The sequence below is a fragment of the Protopterus annectens genome, chromosome 4.part0 (assembly GCF_019279795.1).
Source record: "Protopterus annectens isolate FY-2018-M chromosome 4.part0, PAN1.0, whole genome shotgun sequence".
Lineage (NCBI taxonomy): Eukaryota > Metazoa > Chordata > Ceratodontiformes > Protopteridae > Protopterus > Protopterus annectens.
The window spans coordinates 1281222390-1281242898 of NC_056733.1; the positions used below are offsets into that span (position 1 = coordinate 1281222390).

The 20509-nt window shown below is 36.0% G+C and overlaps 1 protein-coding gene across 2 annotated transcripts in view; it reads left to right on the plus strand.

Annotated features, from left to right (window-relative positions):
- The window catches only part of FSTL4 (follistatin like 4), a 3154652-nt gene that overhangs the window by 3009771 nt on the left and 124372 nt on the right, over positions 1–20509 (plus strand). The gene's annotated exons all lie outside the window — the stretch shown is intronic.

Sequence of the window (20509 nt, forward strand, 5' to 3'; positions counted from 1 at the left end):
TAATAACACACCCCTAAAATTAGACTCAGAAGTGAGAGACCTAGGTACATGGATGAATAGTAGCCTGAATTCTGGCCCCCATGTGTCCACAGTGATGAGGCAGTCATTCTAGATGGCACAGCTTATAAGTGAAGGTAAAGCATCAAGATCCAAGGCATTTATAGTCCCTTTTGCTCCACCCTCATTAGAACAACAATCAATTACAATGCACCATTTGGTAGAGACACTTACAACAGATGGAGTGACCCCAGGGGATCCTCACAAAGAAAATACATGGTGCTAATGAAATGCCCTATGCAGATAGACTAAAAGCCTTATACCTTTACTCTGTCTCCTGCTGGCAATTAATGGGTAAACTATGCCTAACTTACAAGGCACTCACAAATCTAGCCCTGATAGAGCAAGACAGCCACAAGGCAAACAGCACGAGGGTCATCTGATCTAGGCATCAGACTTGACTCAAACAAAAGATGCTGGAGAGACAGATATGTGTCACAGAGATTACCCCTTCTTTGGAGCAGGCTTCCTATTGAAGTAAATTACAGACTTTCCCCTGGTACTCTTCAGACATGATTTTGATCAATGGATGGGGAATCACAAATTCGCACCTGTGATAGCACCCATGTCCCTTATGGACAGGGGCAATTTGTAAAATACTCAAAGCATATGGACAAACATATGCTATCTTCTTGACCCTAGGGGCCACATATTGGGTCAAATCAGGTTACACTGGCTAGGTTTGTAAGGGCTGTTAAGCGATTGACCTAGTGACCTCTTATTAATCTATGGACCTGTTAGAGACAGCCAAGTAATGGGATACTGGTATTATTGTGGGGTCCAGTCCATTCCTCTGTCTAGGGCCCCATTTTTCAATGATCAGGCTCAGGCCCTGTTAAACTATATAGCCCTTACTCTAATCCTAAACCTCCAACCCAGTTTCTAACCCATGTCCTCACTTCCTAACCTTAAAAACTTCACTCCCTGCCATAAATCTAAAATTCTCAATAACTTCTTAATCTTAAAACTCCAATCCCTATTCCTAACTCTAAAGCGCCTTATCAGTCCATAAACCTAAAACTCAACTCCCCTTCTTTACCCTAAATTGCTCAGTTGCTCCCTAACCCTAAACTCCTCTCCCACTCTATAACCCTAAACTCCACTCTAGTTACTAATCCTAAAACTCCCCTCCTATTTCTTAAACCTATTTCCTCTTCGTGATCACTGCCTGAAACCCTAATTTAGAGTTCCAGCCCCTCCTGCTTCCTCCCCATTGCTGTTACACTTACCTTGCTCAAATTGAAATAATGTATTCTAGTTTATTTATTTTATTTAACATTTGTTAACTGGGAAAGTCCAGCTTGGAATGAAGCCAGTTTTCAGCTGAGGCCTGGGGAGAAATGCTCCAGATGTATGTCTTTGTATTGTGCGAGTAAACCTGGAGCACCTGGAGGAAACCCACACGAATGCAGGGAGGACATGCATACTCCACACAGAAGGCACTCCAGCCGAGAATTAAATCGGAGAACTTCTTGCTGTGAGGTGACAATGCTACAGGATGCACCATCCATTTCTTTTTTTTTTGTTTGGTTTATTAAATACCTTTATTAAATCACTTCAAGACAGTGGTATTTGGATGCTTGGGACTCGTGCTTGTAGAAGAACCACCTTTACTCTGTGTCTTATTCCTATTCCATTCTGACAACCCCATCTCAAAAGTCAGTTATGTTCAATATTCCTTGGCACTTGTGGGCACTCTAGCAGAGTGTGTAATGACCTTTGTTCTAAGTGAAGTATCTGTAAAACTGCCGGTTAATTTAGCATCTGTTTAACTGACTGTTTGTATTAGTAGTAGACCTGCTCTTTTCATAAGTATATGTTTGTAATTGTTCGATGTAATAACTAACCTCTTGGCCTGCATTGAAAATGATCTATGGGTAAGTGGGATTACTTAATGACATACCTCTTAACATCTCACACCAAGAAAGCTGGACGAAGACATAAATAACGAGGGGGCAAAGGGGCAAAAGCCCAAAAATAGGGACACTTTTAAAATATTGCTATTGCAAACATAGAAAGTTGACTGAATAACAGGTTTTGCATTAGCACAAATTTTGAGGTGTGTGTGTGTGTGTGTGTGTGTGTGTGTGTGTGTGTGTGTGTGTGTGTGTGTGTGTGTGTGTGTTTGTGTGTGAGAGAGAGAGAGTGAGAGAGAGAGAGACAGAGAGAGAGAGAGACAGATAAATATTTGTAACTGAAAGAAAAGTGAAGAAAAGACAGATAGCATAGCTATAGAAATAGAAGTGTTAGTACATTTCACTGGATTCCTGATACCATATTTACTGCCTTAATAATGGCACCTTGATAAAGGTTGGTGGGTAAGAAATAGTACATTTGCAACAAGTTACCACAGGCATGGTGTAAAATCAATTTAATACACTGCCTTCACAACATCGCTACTATGGCAGCATTCCTCTTGTAGTCAGGAAACAGTTTTTTTTTCTTTTTCAATTCTGACTATTGTAATTCTTAATTTGGTGGTAGGTATTTAGCACTAAAATCACATTTGCAATACACCAGAACAGGAAGTATATTTCTTTTCTTCTGGGCAGTTACCTAGTACTTATAAATACAGCAAAGCAGTAACAAATGTATACCTCTACCTATAATTATGGGAAATCTGTCTTAGGTCTTTCTTGTATGCCATGTTCTTGGAAATTTATTAAATGCCATACATCTGTGCATAGTAATCATTTACTTTCAGCTTTGCATTTGACAATACATAAGTAATCACTATCTGAGTGCAAGTCCACTCCATTGCTTTATCTGTCACATTACGGACTTGTGTAACTTTGAAGTTATCTTAGTTTAAGGCATTCATGCTTTCTGATATTCTCCTGAATTATTGGCATTATGCATGATAGGCATATAAATGTGTGTGTGTGTGTGTGTGTGTGTGTGTGTGTGTGTGTGTGTGTGTGTGTGTGTGTGTGTGTGTGTGTGTGTATGTGTCTGTGTGTCTGTGTATCTCTGTGTGTGTGTGTGTGTGTGTGTGTGTGTGTGTGTGTGTGTGTGCGCGTGTCTGTGTGAGAGAAAGAGCGAGGGAAACAGAGAGAGAGAGAGAAACAGATAAATTATATCACAGCTTTTAAATCTGTTAAACATTTCCAACAATGTTGTGTGGCATTTGCTGTGCAATTTTTATGCAACACTAGAGCATAACGTCTCTGAAAGGTACATAGCAGAAGATTATGATTTGGTCTCCTATCATAACCAGCTTATAATGTGTTATTGCCATGGAAGTTATGAAATGGATGTCAAAAGAAATAAGGTGAATTTTGCATCTATGTCAGGAACACATAATACAGGGTTGTAATTTTAGGCCTAATCATAATTCTTTGTTGAGAATGAAGTTTTATAGCCCTATAAACTACCAGTTAAAGAAAAAAGAAAGAAAGAATGTAAAGTGCTATAACTGCTTTTAAAGCCAACAAAGCATTGGTCTGAACATCTTTCCTTATGAATTCTGAACAAATCCAAAAATGACAGGGAGAGGCAAAATCAGGGACAGTATTTAAATATTGCTCTACTTAACTTAAATGTTACTAGAGTAACATGTTTTGAATTTACAAAAAAACAATAAGAAGTATGAAACTGTAATGTCTGGCATTATTGATTAAATACAATCCTCAATCCTAAAATCAAAATAGTTAAAAGGAACAGGATACAAATATGAGGTAAAACCAGATATGTTCTGCATAATCAGTGACAGTTAAGAAGAAATGAAATGCACCTTTGACAGAAGGTGAAAGAACTTTTAAAAACTGTTAGACATTTTGTAATCCTAAGCTTTTTGTTTACAAGTGTGATGGAGTGAAATTATAAGAGGTTTGAAAAGCTGCTTTACCTTCTGCCACTGTTTTTTGCTCGCCGTCACTATTTGCTGTAACTCCCTATGGTGAGACTCAATCTTATAAGTGCTTAAGGCATTTTACAAGGTTTCGTTAAGTACTCCTTAGCACAGTTAAGATTGGATCTCACTCTAGGGAAGCACTGACATTTGCATTTTCCTGATCTCAGAATGTAATCATGGTGCTGCTAGCATTACATAGACATTTATGATGGGATTTCAATTCATATATAGAAATATCATTGGGAGACTGAGACTACCGGCAGAGTAGATTGCATAATACCTTTGCTGAAATGGAGAAAAGAAGTATAGTGACTTGTGTGTGAGGATGAAACAGAGGGAAGGGCTGTGGACAATATAACAAGGTATTAAAAGTCTAGTAAGGGAGAATACTGGAGGAGAATACAGTGACTAGTTCAAAGAGCTTGTGAAGTGCTGAAATATTCAAAGAGAAGGACAGACAGAATAATGATGTGTCAATGATGAAGTGAAATTGTTAGATATTAGGGTGCTCACTGCCGCTTTAGGTGACTTGATATGCACAGTACTGGCTGTTGAGCTTAACCATCCATAGCTTTTCCTGATTTTATTTCTTGTGTTTCATTGTGTGATCAGCAACTTATTCTGCTTGGTTGGCAATATCATGGAAACCCATGCTTGGCCAATAAAGGCAGACTTGTTTGGGGCTTGGTTGAATTTATCATGGAAACCCAAGCTTGGCCAGTCAAGGCAGACTTGTTTGTGGATTGGTTAAATTTATCATGGAAGCCCAAGCTTGGCCAATCAAGGTAGACTTGTTTGCGGCTTGGTTGACTGTATCATGGAAGCCCAATATTGGCCAATCAAGGCAGGCTTGTTTGGGACTTGGTTGACTATATCATGGAAGCCCAAGCTTGGCCAATTAAGGCAGATTTATTTGGGGCTTGGTTGGATTTGTCATGTAAGCCCAAGCTTGGTCAGTTAGGGTATATTTTTTTTATTCAATGATGTACTTGAGATAATAGCTCTTCATCAAAGGCTGCTGAGAGACCACTGACTGCCATGACCAGGACAAGATTTAAAAGCATTTATCATGAGCTATAAATACCTTTCTATTGTTTCATCTTTCAGTACCATTGTTTGTATTTGCAACCCATTAGTAACAGGAGAATAAGCTATTATAATGGCATTTATTAAATGTTGACTTGTCTAAAAATTATCATCAGTGTGCTTTGGTATTTCTGCTCGATCCCCTTCAGTTTTGGAGGCTTGCCATTTTTTTTGAAAATATCAGGTAGAACAAATGATTTTTAGAACTGGTCATAAATGGGGTTTTGCATTTCAATGCGACTGTCAAAGATTTTAGTATATTTTGCAGTGATTTCTTAATGAGAGAAAGTAGTCAATGATTGCCTGCCTGTAAATCAACTGTTGACCAATGGTATGCCACATTACTAGTAGGTCAGCATTATTGTTTTCAGCAGCTTTGGCATTTATCTTAGTGGGTACAAGATGGTGTCTTTCTCATCTTTTGTTGATGAATCCGAAGCAGTGGAAGAGTCATTTTCTGGAGAAATTCATTACTATAAATATTAGGCTTTTAACTGTAATTGTAGTCTGTTTATATTTTGGTTTTGTAATGTCCCTGTTTGATATTTTTCTTGTTGACAGCAGTTTGATCTTATTTTAGTAGCTTTACATGTATTTAGCAGATGCAGTATCATTGTACTATTCATTTTCTGGTTCTGTTTAAGGTGAGTGTCATCTGACACATGATACTTTCTTTTAGATCCTTAACTTAACATTTTAGAAGACTTTGTATGTCTCACTGCCTCCGAATCAGCAGCTGGTAATATCTGGCTTTTGCCGTTGTCACCGGTACTACTTTCATCACATTTATCCCATGATGGTATATGCCTTGTTGAGTCAGATTGAATATTTGGGGTTTGTTTATCATATGGTCGGGATGATGGAGATAATGGCAGTGGGTTTTAGACACTGTTCTATTAGCATCTGTATGCTGACTAGTTTATTAGCATTATACTTCAGACTTTTCTGTGACAGATTATTTATTCTTTTGCCTTTTGTTCTAATGGTCATTAAAGGCTGCCCAGCAGGAATCTGGGACTTTTCCCTTTTGTTTTATTTTTTTTTCTTACGTTTATCTAAGACAGCTTTATTAAGGGATCCGCCTGCAGGAAACATTTGCCAAACCAGATTTCCAACTTCCATTTCTTTTACAGTTCCCACATTCCAACCCATTGCAATAATACAATAATGAAAATATCCTCACATACAAAAACAAAAAATAAACTTTCACAGAAACAAGGCAAAGATAAATTAAGAAATTACTATTCCTGACATTCACCTGTAGAAATTTCACACATTGCAAAGACTGTGGGAAAGGTGGCTGGAGTCTGGAGAGGCTAGGAAAACACCAGATAGAACGCTATCTTTTGGGCCCAGAAGGATGTTCACTGCCATAACAATTTCAAATAGATTTGAAGTCCAGGTAATCTGAACCATCTACAAAGGATTGATATAAAATTCAGTATTCAGCAAAGCATAAAGATTTTCATTACACACACACTCATGACAGATCAAGTAAATTTGCTTGAAGCTCCCAAAACAAAGGAAAACCATTGATATTTATAATAAAATGTGCATTGTGCAACTAAAGCAAGTATCATCACATAATAAATGCTGACTAAACAAAAAAGTAGCAAAACTGAACAGTTAATGCTGAGTTCATTCTCAAGCCATTTATCACATCCTTGACTAAAAATGAAATAAATTTAATTTTAACTGAACTAAGAACATTAAGCACAACAGCTTGAAGAAGCAAAACTTAACCCAGACACATGCCAGACTCCGTCATAAATGCAGATATAGCATCACAGTTTTGAAATGAAGCATATGACCAAACTGAAAGTGAAAAAAATATAAATGAGTTCACTTAACTCATTACATCCGAGTGATGCCTCCAGGTGCATCTGCAGTTACCGCCAACTGATGCCTCAAGGTGTCAAATATTGCTTGTTCATGTTTGCATAATAATTCTAAAACCATGCTACATATAAGGTGTCAGATAATTTCATTTTGAAAGATACATGACGGCAAACACAATTGTACTGATATTTGACATCTGTCAGTGAGTATTTACTAGAACTGTAAGGTGATGACTTCATTTGTAAAGGCTCAGGCCACACTCACTGGGAGTTAAAGGCACTCACTGAAAAGAGTTGTACTGGAGGGAATGAGGACTAATGCTCAGGTCACTAAGTATAGATTCTGAGTGAACTTCAGAATAATTTTAGTAATTACTCAAGTGCAAAATGCTCATCATGACAAACACAAGTAGTGTAGTCTAAAATTGGCCAGAAACAATGAGGTTTAGTTTTTAAACATTGACAAGAAATATTCATTCAGGATTAACAAAATGGTAGCACTTTGTTTTTCTTTCATTGGGTTGTAGGCCCAATGAATGTCAAGTAGTCCTTCACCTTGTCAGACGCTGAGAAAGAGGCTTCAGTAGCAAATGAGAGTAAAAAAAGTAATAGAAGGTCTTGATTCTCGGAGCTGCTGCATGACCTTTAAAGATTATCTGAGCACAGATCTTCAGCCCTGATTAAAAGAGGTAGAAACAAAGGTTGCAGTTTACCAAATGAATAACTAATGAAATCCCAATAGACCATAAACTCTGTAATGGATTTCTCTTAAGTACTATACTGAAGAAGACTAGGACATTTCCATAGAGGGAGCCTTGATAAATATATATCACCTTTATAATTTTCATGGCATCTGATTGCTTTAACGTATTTATGATGCAGCCAGGAAACAAACAAATGTGCAAAGTGGTGGTCAGGTAGAAGATACGAGCAAGTGCTGGTACATAACGCAATGAATTAATACATTTATTAGAAAGTTAAGCTTTCAGCAATAATAAATTACTTTGGACTTCTTCAGAAATATATCAGGGTAGTGTCCATAAGATACAAATATGATGCGTGCTGCTAGTTTTGCACTGTGTGACATAATATGAAAAATTATAATGTCGTTAATGAAAACAAGAGGCACTAGTCTCTAAAAGACATACTCGGGGATCATAAAAGCTACTTCCACAATCACAGTGAAGCCAATGCTGTTCACATTGCTTGTGCAATGAACCCCTAAGCTTAATACCTGTGCATGCAACCAGGCCACTGTCATGGACCCAGAGCTGACCAGTAGCTACATCATCCTAAACCACCTCACAGCCACACTGAAGAACAAGCAGCTGCAGTAAACACTGACAGTGCATGAGCTCCCCTTGTAGTCACTGTAAATACACACAAAAACACACACACACACACACACACACACACACACACACACACACACACACACACACACACACACACACACACACACACACACACACACACACACACACACACACACACACACACACACAGGTTTAGAATGTTGATTTAATGTTTGGCACAGAATATATGTAGAGGTGAATATGCAAGGGAAGGAAAGTAGCACCGATATCTGTGGTGGGAAGCAAAAGTTATACTATCACAACAGAACTCATAGAGATGTATAGACAAAAATGCAACCTACTAGGCCTTTTGGAATCTCGATTTAAAAATAGCCTCCAGTCAGACCTTGTGCCTCACGAATGGATGGCAGCAGCCATCAACCTTTTTCTCAAAGGTAGGCCATCTACAGACCCTGGAAGCTACAGCCCTATAAGTCTCACTAGTCTCATATGCAAAGCAATGGAAAGAATTATTATGGAAATGATCAATATTGACATAGGAAACCTCCAGGTACTGGACACAACTGAGGTTGGTTTCATCAAGGGAAGGTCATGCCTACTCAACCTGTTGGACTTCTATGAAAAAGTCACCAAAGCAATAGATGAGTGCACAATGGTTCACACTGCCTACACTGATCTGGCCAAGGCATTTGTTACAATCCTCACTCTGGCATTATTGACAAAACTCAAGAGGTTAGGCATAAACCCTTATGTTACCAATGGATAGTTAGCTGGACTCAATAAGGCAAAATTGAAAAGTCCACCTCTATAAAGAGGCCAGACACAACTGCTGACCCCCTATGATTGGTTCTGGCACACTCCTTTTTAGCATCAACTTATCTGAAGTTAAGGGCCTCTGACTGACCAAATTTGCAGATGATTACAAATTATGAGCAGTCATAGAATCACCTACTGGCACTAATGTTCTCCAAGAAAGGCTGACATGGAAAATAACTGGTGTCAAAGCTATGGACTAAATCTAAATGCCAAGAAATGCATAATAGTATCCTTTGAGATGTCAGCCACCCCTTGTAACTGTCATATTCACAACACACCCCTAAGGGTTGAAACAATATTCAGAGACTTGGAGATACATACAGATAGTAATCTAGCTTTTGATGATCATTTGTCTAAGGTAGTAAGGTAATGATTCTATATTGTGCAACTTCTAAACAAAGGTATGGCATCTATGTTCAAGGAGGTCATTATTCCACTGTATTTGACATTCATCACACCTATCATCGAGTACAATGCTCCCCTTGGTATGTACCTAACCAGGTACATCCAACAATTGGATTGTCCACAGAGGTTCCTCACTAAAAGAATATAGAGTATAAGTAACATGAGCTATGCAAACCACCTTAAATCCCTACCCAAGTATACTGTTTCCTAAAGGCTTTTGAGGAGAGATCTATGCCTGGCATACAAGAACTCATCAGATCACAATCAGATGTACCTCCTGCATATCTGCAAAACAACTGTAGTGAGAATTTTCCCTTCTAAAGACTTAAAACTTACCTGTGATATAAATAGGACCTATTGTAGAGAAAGATATGTGTCCCTGAAATTATCCACTCTCTGGAACAGGCTCTCCATCCATGTAAAGCAGAGTTCCTCCCTAACCCAATTCAAATGCAACCTGGACAATTTGATGGGAAACAGGAAATTCATCCTTGGTTTGTCACCAGTTGGGGGTCAGATTGTCATAATGGTAGAGGTGTTTACCTCACAGACAGAAAATACAAGGTTTGATTCTCACCTTTGAAGGGAAATTGGCTAAGCTTAAAATCACCTGTAAGTGCAAATATTCTAGTATGAATCTATGAACCTATTATTCTACTTTATATGAGGTGAGAAGCAAAACAATTTCCAGAAAAGCAAGGTGGAGAAGGCTGTATGACAACATATGAGTGCATAAGAATGTGAACCCATGACAAAAGAGATGTGATACAAAAAATAACTTTATGTGCTAACCTGCACCAGTCTTGACATCATCAATGTGCAAGCAGTGGAGCTATACTATACTGCGAGTCATTAAAAAAGAAAACTTTGTGCCCTGAGGGGAGATATTCCTTCAATTCAGTCCACATGCCTGTATCTTCACAGTTTACTGGGAAGGTGAGCCACTATAGCAGTCAGTGTAAAATAGGTCACGATGTAGCATATGTGCAGACAACAAATGTAACAGCTGTAAAATGATATACAGCACCCAGTGGATTTAAAACCCACAACCAGTGCATTGACACAGTATGTATAATCACACGATTGCAATGAACCATTTAATGAGTTTGAATAACAATAGTAGCTGTACTTTTCTTCAGATGGGTAGACACAGTGAGGCTTATCTCATTAGCATGCCTACTTAACATGTGCCAAGAATTTTTCATCATTTTTGCCATAGGTCATGAAGTGACATTTATCTGTTGGCATATATGGCCATCTGCATTGCTGTTTGACAAATGTTGCACAACACATGACCACAGAAAGATATTTATTGTTCTTCTAGAAAACCATTATGTTTATATGTACATTATATCTATCTCTTTTTGACCAGATTGAAGGTTAGAAATGAAAATACAGTACAGACATGAAAAGGGGAAGCACATAGAGGGTAGAACACAAAATGAGATAAGAATTAATGTGTTGGATAAAAATGGGTTAGGATCATATCTCATAGCTTATTAGCTCAGTAATAATAGACATTTTTGTTAGATAGTGCCAAATTTCATGACAGAATGTACACTCTGATAGAAATGCTTCATATCAGGGGAAAGGAATACATGATAGCATGATAAGATGATTCTACCTGCATGGATTTGAAATTGCTCCAGTGTCAGTATTTGACTACATTTCTAGTCTTTCATTCTTCCTGTTTTATATTTTTCTGGACACTGAGAATCGTTTGGCCTGAGAAAACTGCAGTATCACAAATTGAGATAGAAATAATGCCTTAATTGTCTTGTGCAAGTTAACAATGGCTTGGCTAATTCACACAAATAATTCTACTACCTGCTCATAAGGCTGAGTTTAAAACTGGTTTATCTGAAATACATTTAATGAAGTTGATAACAGTGGGAGGTGGCTAATTTCTGAGACCATGTATTAAGTAGTTTGTTTTGTGTGTTTTGTGTATCCCTTATGCCTTCGGATCATCAAGCTGCCACTATTGTTCATTTATTCCTTTCCACCAGTGCAATGGATATCTATGGCAGTGCCATCATTCAGGCAGTCATGAGGGTCATTTCATGTCCTTGCCAGCAGTTTAGCAATATGGGTATGCTTAATGTATAATTTCATTTCTGAGTTGTGGGCGTAGGAGTCACATCACCTTTACCACGTGTATGCACACTCCCATGCACCCGCAATGGGCAATGCCACATACTGCCTTGGTGGTCAGATACCAACCCCTGGGCTATCTTGGCATCACTACCCCTCTATCAAAAGATTGTGGCACTGGATGACTTGCTGTCCCAGGACAGGAACACATATCCTGCCCATGCTTTTTCCAAAAGGTGTTTGAGCTGCTAATTGAATTTGGGTTGCCTGGGTCATAATCAGGGTTTTTTATTCTCTGCATGCCAAAGGTGCTTGCTATTAAGTGACTTACTGTAATTGATTTGCAGCTTCACAAATTATCAATATTAAATAGTGAAATGGTCTTATAAAACATATGTGCAGTATTTTGAACTGTATTTACTTATTTGAAGATCAAATTTCTTGACCAGAAATGCTATGAATAAATCAATGAGAGCTAAAACAGAGCAGAAATGATAAATAGTAAGCAATTACAAAATAGAAAATCTATTAGATAATGCAGTGAATGATGTGTAGCAATGTTTCTTATAAATTTATGATAGAATCAGATGACTGAATATATTGCTTTTATAAGAAATGTATGTGTGTTTGTCAGTCTTGAACTGAGGAAAATTTCCACAGGGGAGATGAAAATTAGATAACCAAAAAAGAGTCTAAATTTTACAGCAATACCCTTGATATCTAGCAGTCTACATCATTGGACTGATCGACACAGATAAAGTCTCATGGGCATTGCCTAGTATTGGTCATCAAAATATATCAGTCTGCATGAAGCATTCTAGCTTTAAGGCTAAAATATAGTCATTTTTGTCATGAAACTTAGAGCAAGTATAATTGTTATGGTTTAATTAACTCGTTGGGAACTATTCCACAGCATTTAGCTTCCATGGCTTTGTGCAGATCAAATTAATAAATACGGTGACACAGTTTTATTTAAAGAGTTGGAATACAGCAGTTTTTATTCACTGCTACAGGGGACACATCTTCCCATTTAAATTCTCTGTTAGAGGTATTATTTAGATCTTTTATTTTACTAGCGTTCTCCAGAGGTAAACATAATGGCATATGGAATAGTACTAAAACAAGAACAACCATGTTTAGATGGATTATGTACATCTCCAAACTTTTAACTTTTTTAGAGTAAGATTTAATCATCTCTGTTGTTAAATCATAGAAGAAAAAAATAATACTTATGAAATTAAAAGATTAGGTGTCATTTAAAGAAATGATAGATCATACCATGACAGTTTTATTGTGTCACGCCATTGTATAGGCATTTGCAACAAAATTTGTGGGAAATGTATTTTTTACTTAGTTATTTATTCTTCTTTGTTGACTAGGAAAGTCCGACTGGACAGCGCACATCTTTAGCAGAGACTCATGGATAAAAGCTCCATCACAGTACATTTATATTAACAAGTAAATTTCTGACAGTTCTCAAAAGAAAATTGCATTTATCAGAAAACACAAGCATAGTGACAAGACAGGCATATTAAGTAAAGTATTTACATCAATGTGTATAAGCCTATGCAATTTTGGTAGCTCTAAATTCTTACAATAAGTAAATAGACTGATACTGTAGAAGGGAATACATTATTGCAAAGAAGTTTTAGGTCTGTAAAGAGTTCAAGAATATAATGAGTGTAACTGAGAAGTAACCTACATAATGTTATGTAGCTGTTACTATTGTAGAGAAAGATAGTAATAAGAGAGACTGGTACAGGATAAATTGTATTTAGGCTGCACATTCAAAACTGGCGTAAGTGAAAGCTTTATAACTGCAGTAGATGAAGGCAGTTAGAAAAAGAGAAAGTTGAGAAGTAGTATTTAAAAAGTCTGTGAAGATGGAGGCATTTATTCAAATGCAATAGGGAAAGTTTGCATGCATTGATTCAAGTACAGGAGGGGAAAAGCAACACATAGTAACAAGTATGAGCTGATTGTTTTCTCTTGCTTCATAATACATAAACATAGACAAGCATTTGTTTGAAGCTGCACCTCAGAAATATTTTGTAAGGCAGCTGAAAGAAGGACATATAAATAATTTTTTTTCATACTTAAAGGTTACTAATTAATTTTACTTTGCTTAGGAGAAAATGTGTGCAGGAGCATAAAACAGATTCTGCAATTAAGTATTAAGGGCTGCAGTATAAATTCCCATTTATAGAATCTGGCTGCAGAATCTATAATCTTATGGTATCTAAAACAGATGTATGCTTCATAGTGAAAGCACCAAACAACAAAGTTCCTTTTTACTTATTTATTATGTACACAATGATAAATTATAGCAATGATTTTAAGAAAATCATTTAATATTGCATATTGTCTGCTACAAAAATAAAATTAAATAAAGGCCTGCAAGTGGACATTGCAGCATTAAACATTTATAAATATCCATACCACTGTAGAATTTTGTAGAAGTTAAACGGTGAATAAAATCTGATTCCAATATTTTTCAGAAATAGCAGTACTAGACTCTGCTGATATGATCTGCTGATCTTTAAGCTGGTAAAGCTAATTTCACAAAGGACATTTTAATATGCAAATAAATTTGTCTATCTTGCATCTAATACTAATTTTGTTGCTAGTGATGACATCCTGTTCTAATTACATCTTCTAGAATTAGGAGGGAACAGGTTAATGAACCATAATGGCCTGGAGATGAATGCATTAAAAACAAAATCAAGGAAATAGACAACTCCAGCCTTAAGGAATAGCAAATGGTACAACTTGCATATCAGCAATTTATAAAAACACCCTGTATCCAATATAAATTATGTTTAGCCAAGAAGGCGTTTGCAGGTTATCTGTTATGGAATGAAGTAACACTTTATTTCTAAGGACTAAATGCCGTATTCTTTAATTACGGATGTTTAACTCGATGATGGATAATTTTTATTAGACTAAAGTACTGGCAGTTGCTGTAAGAATGCATATAAGCAAAGATTGTAAATGGGTTAGTGATCTGATGCAACATAACATTGTTTTATTCATTCACTCTTGTTCTAAAAGTATTTTATAAAATAGTCTCTAGAAGCAGATGACTGCTATTCTAATTAAAAGACATTATGCCCAGTTGCTCATTAACTGGTTCACAGTTGTTTCGTATTAAGGGAAAAAAGTTGAGACTGCTCGTGAGCTCAGCTTTTTTTGTTTATAATGACTCTGATACACATTAGTGATGGATCAGAGTCTTCAGAATTCCAGGAAGAGATGAAGGTCTGATCTTATAAATGGCACTTCTCCATTCTTAATGAAAGATAACAGCTGAATGTGGTAATGGAATGGAATGTAGTGGTGTGCCCTTATGGCTGTTGAGCATCAAGGCTACTGTAGTCACTGGAAACATTAGTCGGTTCTGTTAACCAATATTCTATAATGGGAGTTGCCCATCATATGGGTGATCATAAATATATGATAGTGCATTGGTGTGGACAGAAGGAAAGAGATCAATTGCATTTTTGGTGTGATTGTAAAGAGATACATGAGGTATGAAACAAGGCCCTGAAATAATGAAAGAAGCATACAGGAAGAAAGAAAGGTAAAATGTCTTTTGCCATTTTTGTCATTGTACTATAGCACTGAAAAGAATAAGATGAGAAAAGAGGCAAAGAGTGCAAATGCTGTTACATGGACACTGCTGAACAATATAGTGCAAGGCTGGATGGAGGGTAACTTAGTACCTTGGGGAAGAAGAGAGAGGATAAATTCAATGGCAAAGGTATGGTTAAGTTCAGATAATGCTGGATATTTAAGTGAGTTGACAGTCAGATCAGGAAATGAAGATAAAGAGAGAGTGGTGGTCAGAGTGCTCTGACATGAGGAATGAGGCACAATTACTGGCAAGGAAGAAAATGGCAATGGGGGCCGTATATGGAAACTGGGTCTATATCACGTTGTCAAACTCTTCAAAGTTCAAATGTCATATGGTCAGCACCATATGAGCGAACTTTTAAAAGTTCAAACATTTCAACGGAGATCTCCGTACAGCGCGGAATGCGATCTCGGAGATGGCATATTTAAAGAGCTTGGGGTGTGGGGCCCCCTACTTAAACCGTTCAGGTAGGTTTTTTATTTGGTTTATTTTTATATTACATTTTTGAACTTTTAAAAGTTCGATCATATGGTGTCGACCATATGACGTTCAAACTTTTAAAAGTTCAATTGTGTAATATAGACGCTGGAAGATAAGGAGAAGCTATGTTGGGGAGAATAGCTTGTTGGTAAAAATGGATCATAAAATATATCCTTTTGACAGACTGAGAAAGAGTTTTATTGTCTGGTAACTTTGATGTCAATGTATTCTAAAATGGTATTAATCCTGTATGTTTTGAGTGAATTAGATGTTTGCATATGTAATAAAAAGGATAAAGAGAAAATGTATATTTGAATACTTTGAGAGTAGTATCTCTGTAAGGTCAATAAATTAGTTTTTGCTCTAAAGATGCATCAAAAAGAACAATGCAGGAGGTGAAAGCACAGAGACCATGAATGAAGAAACACATTGTACACTTAATGGTGTAGTCTACATTCTCTTCAAACTTTATTTGCAGATGCTGTTTTTCTGTTTCATACTTTCAGCCTCATTTTTTGTTTAATAAATAAGTAAAAAAAATTAACTGTAAACAAACTATATACATGCATAAGTCAGCCATAGAAAATAATAAATAAGTAGCATACAGGGTTTCTCTGGTTGAAGAAGCAGTTCAGTACAGAATGTATTCATCAGACAGCAGCAAAGAGATTTAACAGCTGCAAACATCTTGTCCCTTAATTTCAGCCTGTTACTAGAGATAACCTCCAGCTGTTCATCATGGGGATTGGTGTTTCATCAGTATTCAGAGGGCTTCGGAATACACCACAGACATATGCCAGAATAAGTAGACAGACTATCAGAGCATTAGCTGCCATTATAATCATGTAGAAGGTAACAGACTAATGGTAGGTACAGTATTTTCCATCTGTTTTTCAGCTAACCAAACTGATCCTCAGAAAGCCTCAGCACAGTTAGTTTTGAGCCACCTGAGGTCTTATTTTGAACTCTACAATGGATTATGCTTTTATCATAACCCATCCGTCAGCCCCATCAGAATGTCTCAATCCAAGATTTTATACTAATACAATCAATATAATACTTCACCTACAAAATAATTATCAAAACTGAACACACACTAATTAAATTAAATATGGGCTCCTAATAGACCTCCTAGGATTTATTAAAAAAACATACTAATAGCTGGTCTCAGGGGTATTTCTTTTCCAGACTTTAATTTATACTATCTCTTCTATTGTAAAAGATTAAGTTTTATAATAGATCGGTCATATGTCACAAAATGGAAGGAAAGATTATTGGAATAGTATACACTTCATGAAAATGAAAATCTCCTTAAAAAATAAGATATAAAATAACCCATGTTATAGTTACTAAAGGAATTTTGTACTTCACTATGTACTTAAAACATATGGTTTAAACACCCATTAAATATTATTATTAGTTATTATAACTTTTATATTCATGCCTAAGTATACGGAATAATTTTTTATTTATATTATTATATGATATGAATAGGGGTAAATGCTTTCATCTGCTTCTGAAGGAAGGAACTCATTTTATAGATATAAATGAAAAGGTAGGTAGGTATCAAATGTATGAAAATAAGTTAAAAAAAATCTAGATTAAAAAAAAAACATGATTTTGATCTTTGAGAAACTTAAGGTTAGAGGTGAGGACTAGACATCATCTCATTAAGAAAATATGATATGAAATAATAAAAAAAAGTTTAACCTGAAACAACACTGATTGATTGATTTTTATTAATTAAATTTGATACTTATAAACTTTCATATAACATAAAAGTACATATATAAAACTTTCATATCAGACAATCACAGTTTACATGAATACTTCATTATTTCACTTTTATTCTTCTATTAATAAGGACCATATAAATTGGAATCTACATATATAATAAATCTGCTTATATGTGGAACTCTTGCTTTGTTCTATTTTACATGAATCTTTTATTAGAATAGATATGAATAAAATTTTACATATTTTGAATAATAATAAATAATGAAATAAAATAAATAATAAGAGAGATGTAATGTATTTATGTAACTGGGAAATTATGTTGTATAAAACTGACTAATTAAAAAACTGTATAAAAATTAATTAAATAATTTTTTTTGCTCTTTTACAGATAATTTTCTCTTTTTGGTATATCTTATTTAACACACATGTACTTAAGTGTTAAAAAAAGGTTAGTTCCAAAGTTTGTAAACATTAAAGCAGTGGCTAGGAAAAAACTAACTAGAAATTGATTTCAAGATAGTGGCCCTCTCGCTCAATAAATTTAAAAATATGAATAATATACATTATGAATATATAATGAAAATAATATTGCTATATGGAAAACAACACAGATAGATATAAACACATTTTTAAAAAATTTTATAAAATTGCTAAAAAATTTTTATTTTTTAAAATTTGAATTTTAATTTCTTAATGTGTTGATTTTAGCTTTGATGATGTTGTTGAATATGTTAATAATGTTTGTTTTATATGTATGTTTAAAATTGTTTTAATATTTTTTTACAAATTTTAAAACAATAATATAAATATGTTAAAACAATAAACCTGTTCTGAAAAAAAAAGAATGTCTCAATGTAGACCTTCTTGTATCTACCCTTCCTAGAGCCCGAAATGTTCCTTAAAGATACATTTCACCCAAGACCACAGTGAGTGCCATTGGCACTTGCCTGGGGCTGACATTTTGTCTCACAAAAGCTTTTACTACTTCCTTTTGATTCAGTTTCTGATTGTCACATGAAACTATTTTCCTGAAACACCGTTTTCTATGTGCATATTATTCCTTCTAGGATATTGTGTAAACTTCATGTTCTTATGGCCATTGAGCCCTATACTATCTTTCATTAAGCCAGCGTAGCCTTCAGACCAAACCCATTCTTCATTCCTAAACGAATCTGTATGACTCATAGCTTTATTCAGAAAACTGAAGAATAAGAGAGAAGGACATTTATATTCATTAGATATGATCAGATAATTTAAATATTACTTAGAAAGAACCAAGTACTAGAGAAGATATGACTATTTATTGCCTTGAGAAATTATAAATTGGAAAAAGTACTATTTAAAGTAAAGTTTAACAAAATGGCTAGCTGATTGCATTGCATTTTGTTATGATCATTATGGCATATCTTTAGACCATAATTTAGAAGCTCATTCTGCCAGAGCAGAAGCTACTTCTCATGTCACTCAAGGCACACATGAAGCAGCTATCGGAGCTTTCATCCACATCTTTTCCAAGCAGTCCAGTTCACATGCATATTGCAGAAGCAGGGCAGACTTCACTATTACTGTTTAGTAGTGTCTTGTAGCATCTCCATCTTAAGACTGCTATTACAATTGAGACCGCATTAGCACTCTTCCTATGTTCTATGAATGTTGCTGCAACAATTACTCTATGAACATAGTATAGTTGTGAGTTATCATACTAGTAATTGTTCATCAGTTCAGCCTGGTAACAGGAAAAAAGTATAACTGCTTTGGTGGTACAGTATGTCCAAAACATTACCCTCCCTTTCTTGAAGGATTTTGTGCTATGCTATTAAGATGCAACATAAACTGAAGTAGCAGAGATATTGCCTAATCATGGTGATACATGCTGCATATAGGTGTTACAGGTTGTGGATATGTTTGTGGTTCTCATACAGATATGCAGATGGTATAAATACTTCAGGGGTGCTGAAGGCTAATTTCATTCATCAACAGAAGAGTGATATTATAGGAAATCAATAAGCTTCATCTTAGCCACATATGACAAATGTTTGGAGTAGGTGTTGATGTGAATGTTGCTAGCTATGCAGTGTGTCTAATGTGAAAACATGTCCATTATGGTGGTTAAAGGTGATGATTATTTCTTGTATGAATAACAGATGAGAAGCCAGTATCAGATAGTAACGAAAGAGTCAATGGTGTCATTCGTTGTAGTATCAACATCATCATCATCAACATCATCATCAAGTGTAAAATAGTGGTATGGTCAAAGTTTGACTCATGTCAGAAGTGGATCGCAGAAGACAGAATAATAACAATTATCATGCATATTATTTATTTATTTATTCATTTATTTATTTACTTTTGGTGTCCCTTCATAGGATCATAGGATTATAGGATCATAGGAAGTTACTTGGCTATTGGCCATGAGGCCATTATAAGACAAACCAAGAGTTTAGCCCATGTTTACACAAATCAGCACCCGATGCCACTGTCTAGCAGGGACACAGGTGGAATCACAGGAATATATTTTCTATTTCCCATCCAGTTATCCAGGTTGTGCTTAAAAAGGGGTAAAGAGGTATTCTGCTTGACAAGGAGAAAGAGTATATTCCACAGATGGGGACTCTGGCACACAAATCTATCCCACCAAGTCCTATTGATGTAACAGAGCAGGTTGAGGCCACTCATGTGGGTTACTTGAGTGGAGCTTGACTTGTGGATATGCAGCAGTCCCATCAAGGCGGGGTCTGAAATCACCTTGTATGCCAGAGTTCACCTCTGCGGAGTCTGTATGAAATTGAGTAGAGGGATAGGGCTTTTAGCCTATCTGTGTATGGTAGATTTTTGAGGCCCTGGATTCTTTTTCCTTCCATCATTATTCTAGAGGAGGGAAAGACATTGAACTTGTGATATGAGGGTTAAGTCTGGGTTGACTGACTGATTAATTGATGTATCTGTTTATTGTACATGTCATGAACCCCATGCCCTGGCATGACTGCACATTTTGCAATGATTCCCATGTTAAGCACATGGTTGCATACACTGAGAATCTGGCGTGAATTCTATGGAATGTCTCCTGACGAATATACAGTCAAATTTGAGGGAAAGCCTGTACATCTGGGAGTCACATCTCCAGCAAAATGTACACCATTAAAGTAAGAAAAGCAAAACAGTAACTGTCAGCTTGATTTTTTCATAATCATCT